We start from the raw sequence: 14,174 nt of genomic DNA, 5'->3' as shown, positions 1-14,174 counted from the left end.
TGTGTGTGTCTTTGCTTCTTTGCTGTCCTGGCTCACTGGAGCACTGAGATTTGGGGAAGATGGTCATCAGAGGAACAACAGTTGATGTCACAGCAAAATGAGGGCATATAAAGTTTACAGATTATAAAAATCCAGTTTGCTCCCAGAAGGTCCTCCAAGCAGACAGGATAAATTGGTACTATTTAGGCTGGTTCTGCAGCTCATATCTCTGGTGAATGCTCTTAAAATCAGAAGGTTATCTGAGATTTCTCTCTACAGGCGAGTGTTGGCAAGTTCAGCCTGGCAAGTTCAAAAGAGAATTTTGCCCTAAGTACTTTTTATTAGAAATCACTGTGCAAATAGTGGTGGAACATCTTCATGGCTATGGTATTCAACTCTTTGAGACACAGAAACCTCTCAGACTGTACTCAGATCCTGAACAAGAAGCTTGTCTTGAAGTTTCCTTCAGAATGAGTTGTAGAGTGTATTTTTTGCATTTCTGAGATATGGGGGATTGTTGGAAAATAATTTAGCATTTTTCTCATTTTAGGATCACCAATAAGAATGGGAAGAGTATCCAGGTTTTCTTTCTCTTGGGAACCACATGGGTCAGATAGAAAGCAGTATAAGTAGTTTGGGGTGTTAATGATGATGAATTTAAGAACAAGTCTGGTTACAGGAGGAAATTAATTCTGGAGTAGAAATGAACTTCAGACAGTACACATTTCTGAGTTCTTATGGAGACGTTTGTTGGAGGAGAAACTTTTAGAATCTCAATTACTGAGAAAATAGTTCAACATGGAGTTCATTTTCAGCTGAGGGCTAGTTAAAAATGGCATGTTATCTGTCCTCTGTGTGTCTCTAATGAAGACAGAAATGTGTGGTTTGTAAGCCACACATTTCTGGTCTATTATGTCATGAGCTGTATAAAAAGCAGGCATTTGGGATAAGTACAAACCAATTTCAGCCCTGTGGTCATGATCAGAATTGGATAATAATGCTTAAATAAATAAAATTATTTAAGAAAATACCTGATATGAAAATGTGAATGGTTAAGGTCAAACATGAAGAAAACCACTTTTTTTCTTTTTTTTTTTTTTTTGCAATTTCTATACTGATGGTCATACATGATAACATTTAAAGATGACTACAGATATGTTAGCATGATCATGTATTTTTTCAGATAGTACAAATCTTGTGTGATCTACAAATTCTTATGCTTATACATGTCAGTTGCACCTTCAGATTGTTGAAATTTGTATTTTACAGACATTTCATCAGTAAAAATGCTTAGTGTCTAGACAGAAATAACATTACCAGAAAGTTTGACGATGACTAGTGGATTTTTTTGGCACTCAATCAGGTGAACAGCTTAAGCAAATACAATAGTTTTGCTAATTGCTTTGAAGAGTCTTACATTATCTTCATATTACTTTTAAAATGATCAGTGTAACAGTTAGCTGTGCATTGAAAAGGTTTTGTTGACATTAAGTACGGGTTAAAGAAAATATACCTCCTAATAGATACTGTGAAATGTTACAATTAATCCCTGTAGGTTAGATGAAGCTATAGAATGTAAGTTTAAAACATTGAAATTTTAAGTAGTATACGCATTTCTAATTAAACCCTGGGTTATGAGAGCACCTTTTTCAATTTTTTGCAGCTATTTGCATTTAGATATCCTATAAATAAATTATTAAATACATTATTTAGAAAGTTCTGGCCTGCTATGTGATTTCTGCCATGGGTACAAAATGAGATAGCTTTATGAGTTTGAAAGACACCCTAAAGTAGTTAATGATGTAAATGCATTAAAATCTCATCTTAGATTTTATGTTCAAGCTAGGCTTCCTTGCTAAACCTTCTTAAAATTAATGAATAACTCCCCTGTGCATTAGGATTTGGGTATCACTGTTTTATGTATTTTCTGTAATAATTAATGCTGTGACATCTGACAGCAGGGCCAAATTGCATTGTTACTGTTAATTAACCTTGGATTTTAGAAAAGAAACAGGGGAAGAAACACTAAGACTTGGAAATACAATTTCAAAGTACTTTTATAAGTGCATTTGTTTTAAGTGTGAAATATGTCTATAAATTTCATATTCTATAGGAATGTTTCTTGGACATACTAATATCTCTTTTTCTTTCTATTATTTAAATTGAAGCTGGGCATGTAATTTATCAAAGAGGAAAACAAACTATTTAACAAATTTTCTTCTACAAATCTATTTTTGCTTTGAGGTTGAACTGAGCTATGAGAATCTCTATAAATTCATTGTATTCTATTGCTTATGCTTTAGAAAACCATAGTATTTTCAGCAACTCTAGTAGATGTTACAGGGTTAAATAAAAGATGTTTCTCAGTGCAAATCAGCTGACCCATACTGGGTCAACGTTGGCTGAGGAATTAATCAGTAATGGCAGAAAGAAGCTAGATGAGAGCTAGCTAGAATGATTTTTACAAAGATCTGTGAGAATTCATAACAAAGAGGAAGCTATGACAGAAAATAGAGGTGAATTTTTGGCTGTGTAACCAGTGAATGTTTTAATTTTGTAAGTCATTAGTGATGTAAACTTGTGGGAAGGAGGTGCATGCATGTGATGGGCAGGGAGCGTGCTCTCCTTGCTGAAGCTTTGTCAGAACAGCCAACAGGCATTGAGCAGTGCAAGAGAAAAGGGCTGGGCAGCCATGCAGAAAGCACAATTAGTATGGATGAGAAATTGAAGAGGGGACTGCTATCAACTCAGATGTCTCACAAAATAAAAAGAAAAATTGCCATTTGTTGAGAGAAATTTAGTCTACTTTTAGCATTACCTAAATTTACGTAAGTTTGCATAACTGGAACAATCCATTCTGAGGTTGTCACCTCCTTCACGTGTCACAAGTTCCTATGTATTATATGTCAATGAAGAGAAAAATACCTAAGGTTAGATTAAGAGTTAGAATGTTGGGACAAAAATGCCTATGGAAGTATTAAAGTCCAGAGAGATTAGATGGATAGGCCCATTTGTACATGAATGTTTTACAACAGTGTCACTCTTTAGGAAAAAGTCAGAAATATTGGAGCGTCTTCTAGTCTTTCAAAGTAGTAATGTAACAATAGCAGTAAGGATCAACATGTTGAGAAGGTTTCAAGACTACAAGTATACATTTTCTTGGAGAGGACATTTGCATTTTTTTTCATGAAGCAAATTCCACCTTCATTAAGTAATGTCTTGATAGAAGTATTCCAGAAAATACCAGGAGAAATTAAATGAGAATACTCATTTTCAATTCTGTGAATTTTTTGGAATGTGATTTTCCCAAGTAAAAGTGTGTACCACGTTGAATTTCTGGCCTCGTGTAAGCCTGCCTGCCCTCAGAGGATTGGAGCCTTGCCAGGCAGGTGGGGATACAGGGAAATGTTGGGGCAGGTACAGCAATCTCTTGTGTCTGCACCCCGTGGTGGCAGTGTAGACACACTCTGGGGAGCTTGCAAAGAGGCAGTACAAGTCATCCCTGTCGCTGCCATGGGGCTGTGTGTGCAGCTCCTGTGGATTGTTTCTCCCTGGTGCAGATCTCTCACCTGTGTCCAGGCTGTTCCGTCAGCCCAGGTGCGCAGCTCATGTAGGTGGGGAGGTGTCCACCTGTTCTGAGGCATCACCACAGTGAAGAGAGTAGAACAGCCCAAAGATAGGGGCAGTGTTCCTTTCATGCAGCTTCTTTCTTAAAGGCTTGTTTGAAAGGTGGAAATCAGCCTGCACTAGATCACATGGAGCATAAATGATTCAGCATGAAACAGTTAGTACAAATTTTATTCCTATATCTTCCATCAAAACCCATCAATTTATCACTGGTAAGGTATGACAGAAGGAATGAAATAAAAAAAATCTATTGTAAAAGCATTAAATCAAACAATGATTACTTTAGGTGATGTTTTAAAATTAGCTTCTTAAGTACCCCATGCTTTTTTGTAAGTACTGAAAGATACTCAGTATATTTATGAATAAGTGCAATTTCTGGGTATAAGACACATTTTAAATTCACTAAAAATATGTCACCTTAGGGTACTTTTAAACATAGATTTTGTAATTGCTGGAAAATTATATGAGAAATTAAAATGCTATTAATCATCATTATTGCACAGGTTTCTATCGGAATCAACAATAGGAATTATATTTTTATAAATACAGAAAACATAAATAACCTCCTTCGAATTTCTTTCTAATTCCATCTCAGTTAACAGGCCTTTATTTAAAAATCCTATTAAACAAAGGAAGTTTATCTGTATAATCCTGTGATTTTCTGAGAGAGAACTTACTGGTACTTTCTTAAACCAGATCAAGAGCATATTGATCCTTCTGCAAAAGCCTTTATGTTACTTTTTCCTGATTGCTTATTTTTTAAAGGGAAAAACCTTATCTGTGATACCATCGTCCAACTTAGTTTTTGTAATGCCACTATTAGACAGCTGCAATAAAAACAAAATTATTTGTAATTGGTCCTATACATAGATTTATAAATTAATTTCTATCTCAAGAGCAGAAGACTTGTCTTTCAATTAAAGCTACTAAAGCACAATATGGATTTTAGCTACCTCTGATGCGTCCTTATCAGTTAGTACAGTGTTCAGCTAACTCTCAAACAATTTGCAGTTTTTGAACTTTCTTATTTATGAGAGCTTTTTTTGGGGTAAAGGAAGGAGAATAATACATGGAAAGAATTATTCACCTCTAATCTCTGCTGTAGAAAATCCTTGTGTACCATGTAAACCCCTTTTTTAACTAGTGTATAATTTGACTTCAGCCCACAGGCAAAATAGAAGGTTCACTGTTTTGGTTGCTCTCTGTAGCTCTATGGTGACATTTCTCTTGAAATTAGTAACATGAGAAATATAGTTAACACACTACTGGTCTCAGAGTCGAAGTCATCAAAAAGAAAAAGAGAAGTGGCAGTTTTAATTTCCCAATATTTTCACCACCTGAGGTGGCATTACTTGCAAGTAATGCAAGGCAGCAGGGCCAAAGGGTTTGTTTTTTATTCATCCTTTTAATTATACCTCTAAGGAAAGACAGTGGATTTTGACTCCTAGTGAAAGTAAACATGAACTGTATATTTGTATGGCCAAAATGAAAAACCAAAATCTGTCATTCCTTTCAGCATTTAGATATTCTATCTGACACAAATCCAATTGTTTTTCATTCACTCATAAATAAAGCATGGGACAGATGTGCTAGGTTTACAAATTGCTGGAGAAGGAGTTTATCGGCTGCCTTCCTTTTGCCCTCTGTTGCTGGAGATAAGAGAAATCCAAATTGACTTGCTTCCTCTGCCTGAGGCATCTTAAACTCACAGCTCCCTGTGTCTGAAGCATGCTCTGTGTTTCTGTATGTAGCAGTATGGCTTCAGCTGCTCATGGCTGCTCTGAGATTTTGGTAGAGGACGGTGCTGCTACTAAAGAGAGAGTACTGAGATAATCATTGGATTTTGGAAAAGCAATCCAAGTATCGTGCTGAAAGGACAGAGTATCCATTTTTTCGTCTGCTGTATCATGTGCCTGAGGGATGGGGTGAATTTCTCTTTTGCTGCCTCCACAAACACACCCTCTTCAGTGTGTCCAGCAGTTATGTAAGCACTTCCAAGGGCATCCCCCCTAAAGCCTCCCCATTAGCCACAGTTTCCCATCGGATCTCCTTCAGACCCTGAGCTGCTGCTTCTGCAAATGTGATCACCAGCCAGGTCATGCTTTGTGCCAGCTGTTCTTCTTTCTCAACAGCCAGTGAAAACCTCAGCAAATTCTGTCTTCCTTCTCAGGTTCTACACCAGAAGCTGACTTCTCACAAGCTACAGAGGAGGTCAAGTGTTCTGACTCTTTAACTTCTCTACCCCCAGTCCTTTGAGTAAAGCCACATTCTCTTGCGGATGAGTGGAGTTACCTGACACTCATTGCAGCAACAAAGGCAGCTGAGCCAACCATTCTCTCCTGGAGTAAGTTTAGACATTCCTTAAAATAGCCTAAAATTTGGTTCTCAAAGTAAAATAATTTTGGTTGTCCTGAGACTTTTAATAGAAAATTTAAGAACGATGTAGCTAGCAATTTACTGTTCAGCACATACTCTATGTTGGTGGGAGGAGTGGTAAGACTTCACTCAAAATGGAGTCTGGTGGTGTTGTGGAAAAAGAATTTTCAGAAATGAGCTGTCAGCTTGTCATTTGTACATTATATTTTTTGCAGTTTTGATACGGTACATGAAAATTTTGTTACATCATCACTGTGCTTTCAGCTGATTGCTAACTTACAGTTGAGGTTAGTGCAGAGATTTATATGCTCACATGCTAAGAATTTCCTGTATTTCTTTCTGTTCTTCTGTTTCCTTGTTTTCTTTTTGGAGAATTACTATGGCACAGATAAAATAGTTTACAGAAGTAAATTTAGCATCTTTACTTTCTGTGATGCTTATAAATTGATGCCTTTTTTATTATATAGGAAATGTATTTTGAAAGAGCAGTATTTCTTTGCAAGCAGTAACTATGTTGTTCCAGTTATTGATACAGATGATTCAGGTTATTATCCAGGACATGCCTGTGGCTACAAAATACAAGAATTGGACATAAAAGCAGCTGTTCCAGTTTTCATCACTAAAAAATTACTATATTGCCCTTACTTAGATGCTCTTTTAGACATTAAGACTTAAGAGGCTCTTAGATAACTTTAAAGGGAAATGATAGTGAGGAATAATATATTTTTCAATATTAATCATGAAGAAAGTTTCATCAGGCCAAAGCTACAGCTTCTCTCCTTGAATTTGCAGGGGAAACATGAAGCCATTTTATTTTTCATTACTATTCTAACTAGGTAAGAATTTCCAGTAAATATTTCCCCTCTCCTTTGTGCTGTCCAAAACAATTATTTGCACACTTCCATGCATACACAAAATGCACACATAGACACACAAAAACTAACAAAAAACCCAAAAAACCCAAACCTACCACGAAAACAAAACAGAGTGCATTGTGACCGGAACAGGGGGAATTATCCAAATTATAGATTCAGGAGTCTTTCCTTCTCCTTTTGCTCCTGTCACATGGTCTATAACACCTATAACAATGTTATGTCACACCTACATAATCAAGTTCTGGAAGCTCATTTCTAGGACTGCTCAAAATAAATTAGAAGGCATAATTCTGAGTGCCTAAGAAAAATGTAAATACTGATATTTCTGATAAACTGCTATTTCATCCTTTTTTTAGGCAGTTTCATATGTCTTGTTGTGTTTGAGTGGTGGGTAAGAAAGCTAATAAGTAGATTTTAAGAGAGGCTGCATAGGACCATCTTGTTTTTTTGTATACAGGTATTTGCAAGAGCTGTTGAAACAAAAGTTGACCCCTGCAAAGGAAGGTATGCATTGAATCAAAGTATATTTGTAAAATATACTAAATTCATGTATTTATTTTTATAATGCTGTAAGCATGTACATTCTAGTAGAGTAGAGCTCTTTCCAAGGTTAATGTTCCTGGAAAATACATAGTGTTTTCCATATGGAGACTTCCAAATGTCTTCAATGTAAATGTCATGCCAGGTTGATCTCTTTCATATATATTTGCTGCTGAAAGTACAACACATATGAAGATACCAAATAATACCCTGATATTATTTTCACCTTCCAATCTAAAAATATATTCAGTCCCCTTTGTGGTTTATGTTCCATTTCTTCCTTATACCATGATTTCCTTGGGAGCTCAAGAAAGTAACTGGTTAAGTCTTGGTAATGAATGCATAGAAGCCTTAGTATTTTTATTTCACAGTGCAGAAAGGCTCAAGAGTTGATGCAACCCTTACTGCTGGAAAAGGGCTGTGATTGGGTGGGTGGGCTTCCAATACGCTGTTAAAGCATGTAGTAAAATCTCCTTGTTGGCCTCAGGACATCTACTGGATTTAGAGCTTTCTGCCCAAAATTCACTTGTGAGCTACTCAGTAATTTCTAGTAGCTAAAACTTCCTAGAAACAAAGACAGAACATCCCAGTGTCCAGCAACCTCACAGAAACCCATTTTAAAGAAAATAATTGAATTTGAGTATTTTGACTAACCAGAATAATAATGAATAGTAATAATAGTGAATCATTGTGTGCCTTTAGTCACATTGGCATGTTTAGGGAGAACAGGATAATGTAATTTCAGTAATCTCCATATATCTACTGTCAGTGAAATGAATACTTTTTTCTTGTGTGGCAAAATATTTGTGGCAAATGATAAAGGAAAAAATAAATCCTGTAAAGCACATGGTAATGAACAGTGAGTGGTTAGCTAGAATCACAAATTATTTCATCCCTCAACAGGTAAATTGCAGAAAAAATGCATCAGAGAATTTATGGATTTTTTTTGACGTCTTTTAAGTCCTTTTGGCTTGCAAAGTAGGCCTAATCCTACAAGGCTGATGTAATTTGCTCAAGTAATTTGAAATAGATGAAAGATCTGTAAATGTTAAAAAAAAAAAAAGGCAGAAATATTGATAGTTACATTGTGTCCTACATGTCTCTTTTCACCCATATACTTATTTTTTTTAAAAAATAAGGAGGTGGAGGGCTGCCAGCTCACTTATCATCTATTCTTCCTAGCTTCAGGCTGAATAAGAAAAGGTTACACCTGTCAACTGGAAGATGTACTCTGGGGAGAATGATTTTCAAACCCTTTACAGGTCACTTTAAGGCATGTAATTATACAAAAACCTCTAAACTCTAAACATTGAAACATAAAAATTTTTAAATAATAGCAGAGGCAAGTCTTTTAAAGCAATTAACTATTCTCTGTGAACTTTCAGTTGTAATTATTTTAATGCCCCTTTCCCTGACTGATAAAAGGTTTTTTCCTTTGTCAAGTAGATTATGCTGTATATCAAAGTAATTTATTTTTATTCATTGAGTGTAGGTTCACAGGCATTTTTATTATCATCCTGTTTTCTGTTGTATAATCAGCTCCAGGAACTGACTGTTTCAAAAGTATGCCACAAGATATCTGAATTTTTACAGAAAGATTACTGACTTACACGGGGTACAGGGTGCTCGTATATTTTCTTACGTATCAGACCTTCCATCCTTTTACTTTCTGGCATGAACTGGAAGGCAGTGATGGCAAGGTCCTCAGATTAATTAAAGAGGTATTAGGTGCAGCACTGATATGGAACTTCCCAGTACTATATACTGGATGTGACACACTTTGGCAGTAATTCCAAATCTAAACCTCCTTCATCCTTGATATGTTTTGTTTTAATGTTTACTTATTCTGATATTGCCCAGGTAGACAACCTTTGTAATCGACTTCCCAAGTGTTTCAATAGCTATATTTCACTAATCATTAGGAATAGAATGTTGCATCTCTTTCTTTTACTAATCTCTGTTCTACCTCTAGTTGACACAGATGTGCATTCAAACTAATTAATGAAATTTGCTTTGACTCAGCATGAAAAGGCAGGAAAAAATAAGAGCATGTGAAAATAGTATCCGATATTACCTAATTCTTATATTACAAGAAATGCAGTAAGAATGAATGGGTGGGTTCCCTGGACTGTAAGAGATTCCCTTGGAGCATCTCAGATACACAGCCTTAATTTGGGAAAACATCCATAGGCCTCAGGTTTAGGTGGATGTTCATCTGCATCCCTCCATACTCAGGGAAGGATGCTGAAGAAACAAGTTGTTCACCACTATCATTGCCGGATTTATTTGTTTCACAAGTGTACCCAAACCTCAACAAGCATCAAAATTCTTTTTGAGTGTTTTAGCTTGTAGGTTGAATATTTCAGATTATTCACTTCTGAAAATAAACAGAAATCTGTAGAGCCTGAAAAGGACAGAGTGAAATAAAATGTTAGTTTGTAGCATTTTGATTAAAATTATTGCTTGGATCTCAAAAAAAATCTGCAACCAAACCAGAAATGCAGCCAAATTTTCTTTTACAGAGTGAAGTGCCTCATATGCAAGACTGGCTTTATGGTTTGATTATTGTCTACTGAGCACATGGTATAAATTATTTCATAACCCCTTATGAAGCAATGTTCAAGTACTTTTCTTTTTAAATGAACTTATAGCTAAACAGTTGATATCTCCTGTTGAAGAACCACCCCAGACATTAAAGTACTTTTCCGTTCACAGTAATTTCCACATTATCATTAGGATGTATCTCCTAGGGATGGAACTAAACTGAAGTTTGAGTGCTTCTGTACAGAGACACCCACCCCATGTAATTCTCACATGGGTTGCTGCTCTTGGCACAACTGTAGTGGCCACTTGAGCTTGTGGATGTGACCTTGCAAACTACATCTAACTGGCTGCAGTCTTCTGGGTATTGTCCAGGATTTGTCCAGCATCTAGCCTAAAGGAGTAGAAGAAAAAGTGAATTAACATGTCTGTATGTACATTATATGTATACACATACATAAGACACATGAATAATGCATAAATATACATATAAATGCTTATATATACATATTGACATATATATTCTATTGCACCGAATGATAAGCAAGCATTTATGTGTAATTAGACTTGCTTTTTAAGCAAATCTACTTCAGAAGCCTGTCTGCCAATAAATATTGGGACAAGCTATAGCTTCTTAATTTGAAATGAAATGCATAGCTCAAATGTTATCCTCTAGTACAAAGAAAAAGCTGGTTTCATCTTCTTGATAATTTCTTGCTTTTTTATGCATGGTAGTTAAGTACAAGATGATTTTTTGAGAAAATAAATTTTTGGGAGCTGGTAAGCATGTATCTGAGAGACAAAATGAATCAAAACCACCCTCCCAGAAATATTGGTGAGTACTTTTCTCATGAAAGATGTATCATAACATATCCAAAAATTCATGAGAAAATAAGTAAGCTTCCCAGGACTGTGTTCACACTTGGCATAACCAATTCTATCTTAAAATATACATTATGATACCACCAAAACAGTTTTCTAGCACCTAACGAACCAAAAAGGCAAATGAAAATAAACTCATTTATTTGGGTAAAGAAAAATTACCCAATGAAAATTTCTAAAATTTGAAATGGTAAACAGAAATGTACTGTCACTGCCAAAAGTATGTCTGAGGAATTGAAAAATATAATTTATACTTTCTGTGCATCCTGTACATACTACTCTACTTAAAATTTATGTGTTCTTCTTTTAAATGGTGACATGCTTCTGACCAGTGAACAAGACTGCCAGGTTTTCCCAGGATACATCATTAGGTCTTTTTCCAGTGCCATTCTTTTCCCTATTAGCATTTTTGTGGTTGGAGTTTTGTCATTTTTTACATTCATCATAGCAACCCGTAGTGTAAGTTACTGACTCCTGTGATGTCAAGATACCTGGTACCTCTCACCTTGTAACTTTGGCTGCTTAGATATCAGCTATATTGGAAACTAGTGGAATTAACAAAAAATACCTCAAAAACAAAACAAAACAAAAAAATACCAAAAAAAAGGAAAAACTTGATTGCGTGTTGTAGGTCCTACAGTATTACTTCTCACAAATCTAAACTGATACTTGACTGACACTAGCACTACATAAGTGTGGCCAGTAGTAACAAGCAGTAGCAAGCAGGAGATTGTTTGAGTTTCATATATTGATAAGCACATTGCCTCTGACATTGATTGCATGCTTCTCACTATAAAAATTACAGAAACTCTCAGAGTCAATGTTCTGGTAGTCTTTATTTTGTTGTGCAAGCAGACAAAGATAGTAAATATCTATGAATACACTACTTAAACAGTTGGAGTTCAGTTGGATAACCGTATTTAGTAAGTTCTCTCATCATATACATTCTGTCATAATTTATGGTTTTCTATTCAGGATTATATTTATAGAACTTTGAATAGGAAAAGCTCTGGAGACAGCAAAACTAGCATGACGAAGAACTTTATAATCTCATTAAGGAAGTGTTGCTAGGAGTGGCTAGTGAGATCACAAGAATACCGTTGTAGAAGCTAATACACACTGTCAATGCATAAATGAATGTAGTGTGTAAAGAAGAAAAGGGAAATGTGTACATTTCATTTGCAATGTGTAAATTACACTTTTCATGCCATTTTCAATCTCTTGCTAAGCTTGGAAAGATAAACTTCCAGTAAGGAACTGGAATTTCTTATTTGCTCATTTACAAATAAATTATTTATAGATGAAAACAGCAGGATGGGAAATCACACATTAATATGTTTTCTGAAGCTTCTGGTGAAAAAAGTAGGAATAATTACAAAAAAAGTTTGGTGGTGGTTTGTTAGCATCCTGTGTTATTTAGATTTAGGTGGTTTAGTTTTTAGAGAAAAAGATGTCTCAACAGGGATCATGATGAGGATTTCTTGGACAGTAGAAACTAGCAAAAATTCCCAAAATTTTAGCGAAGCATTCCCTTTGCTTTCAGTAATTCTTCAAATGAGGGATTTAGCATAGTAATTAATCTTACTAAAAGAGTAAAAAGCTTAAGATAAAATAAATAAAATAGTCTATGTCTGAATCTAAATATTTCTGTATCTTTCAGGAATAAGTAAGTAACTTATACAACAGTGTTGGTTTTGCATTGGAGCAACCCATGAAAGTGATTTTTTTCTGCTGAGAGCTTTCTCTGTGCCTAGCAAAACCAATTGCTGGCTAGGTTTTTAACATAGCTTTTTAATTGGCTATGTTAATGACTAATTAAAAGCTAGATCCACCTCTGTGAGATTTGCACTTTAAAATTAACAAACCCCAGGATTGCTCTCTTTTCCTCCAGGCCTGGAAACAGGTAACAACGCTGGCTTGGCCTCCCCGGTCTTGGCTGGGTCGAGCTGGGTGGGCTTTGCCACAGGGCTGTGAGAAACAACTGCTCACTTTGAAAATTTAAAAAGGTTTTTCAAACCTTAAAAAAATACAACAAAAGCACTGCATAAAGGAAAAACCTGCAGCACTGGGAACTGCCCCATGCGCATACCACATGGCTGGTTCATCTTCAAGATGGATGCTCAGTCTTTTATACCCCTGGTGGTTGCATCAGCCAGCCCTGGCCCCTCCCAAAGTCTGTCAGTCAGCTCTTCTTTGACATTTATCAGCTGAAACTCCTTTCTTGTAACTTGATTAGAGGTCAGGTGTGTCGCACCCCCTCAGCAACAAGCTTGTCCATTCCCAACTGCCCCATGCAAGGGACACACGTGCACGCCTTATGTTTACCTGCCCTAGACCACCCTGGCTGTCCGATGGTAAGAGTACAGGGGGGAAAAGGGAATTATGGGGAGAACATAGTACATCTAAAGTACAATAACACAACTATACATCACTAAAGCATTTCTTAATATTCACGCAATAGTTAAAAAATAACAATAGTTATCTTTTAATTGTTAGAGCAAATCATCTCACTATCCATCTATAACAAGGCTGAGCCCTTTCTGTGGGACTTAGCAGGCCCTATCCCGGTCAGCCCAGGTCCTAGCAGCTTCCAGGCAGAAAGAAGGGAGGCTGTGGAGTCCTGTCCCTGCCAGGCTGGGCCTCAGCAGGGAGGCAGCCCCTCAGCTGCCAGGCAGAGAGAGTGGAGGCCATGGGCCTTGGCTGAGGCAGCTCCAGGCCCCAGCAGCTGCCAGGCAGGGAGAGGGGAGGCTGTGGGCCTTGCTGAGGCAGGACTGGGCCATGGCTGGTAACATCTTGTAACCAGGTCTCCTTTCCCAGCGCGGCCGCCTCATGAGATCCTGTGGCTGAGGCCAGAGGCCGCCCTGCGGCCCGCAGAGAAAGCGGCCCTGTGGCTGGAATTGAACGCAGCAAAAACCAAAGCCAGCCACGGATTTTGACCATGGTCTTTGACTCTGACACAGCCCCCAGTGCGGGCTGAAATACATCACTGTAAGTGCTCCGGGCTGCCTGGCAGGGATGACCCACAGGCCTGGGTGTGATTTAACCCTTTCACTGCACAGATAGATAAAACTTGCAAAGCATTGGTCCTTTCTTGAGTGAAAGAAAAGAAAAAGAGTAAAGACATGTAGAAGGCAACATTAGACACTGAAGTCAGTAAAGAAGAAGCCAAATTTCAGATGGGAAGGAAAATGAGGAGATGCCTTTAGTTTTGGGCTGAAAACCTCTTGTAAAGCTATGGAGAAGAATGTAATTAATACATAAGACTCTTTTTCCCTGTAACTCAGTGAAGAGTGTGGGGGATGAAGCGTTCAAATTGTAGCAAAGGCATCTATGATAAAACAAGCAGATGTTGAA

The 14,174-nt window shown here is 36.9% G+C and overlaps 1 protein-coding gene across 4 annotated transcripts in view; it reads left to right on the top strand.

Annotated features, from left to right (window-relative positions):
- The window catches only part of PRR16 (proline rich 16), a 153,404-nt gene that overhangs the window by 121,873 nt on the left and 17,357 nt on the right, over positions 1 to 14,174 (top strand). Inside the window, exon 3 of one of the 4 annotated variants that reach the window (XR_003380696.2) lies at positions 5,777 to 5,950. The exons of the other annotated variants lie outside the window; for them this stretch is intronic. The gene's annotated coding sequence lies outside the window, so the exon portion shown is untranslated. The remainder of the gene's footprint in view (positions 1 to 5,776; positions 5,951 to 14,174) is intronic. 4 annotated transcript variants of the gene reach the window in all.

The sequence above is a fragment of the Zonotrichia albicollis genome, chromosome Z (assembly GCF_047830755.1).
Source record: "Zonotrichia albicollis isolate bZonAlb1 chromosome Z, bZonAlb1.hap1, whole genome shotgun sequence".
Lineage (NCBI taxonomy): Eukaryota > Metazoa > Chordata > Aves > Passeriformes > Passerellidae > Zonotrichia > Zonotrichia albicollis.
This window is presented reverse-complemented; position numbering and strand designations above follow the sequence as displayed.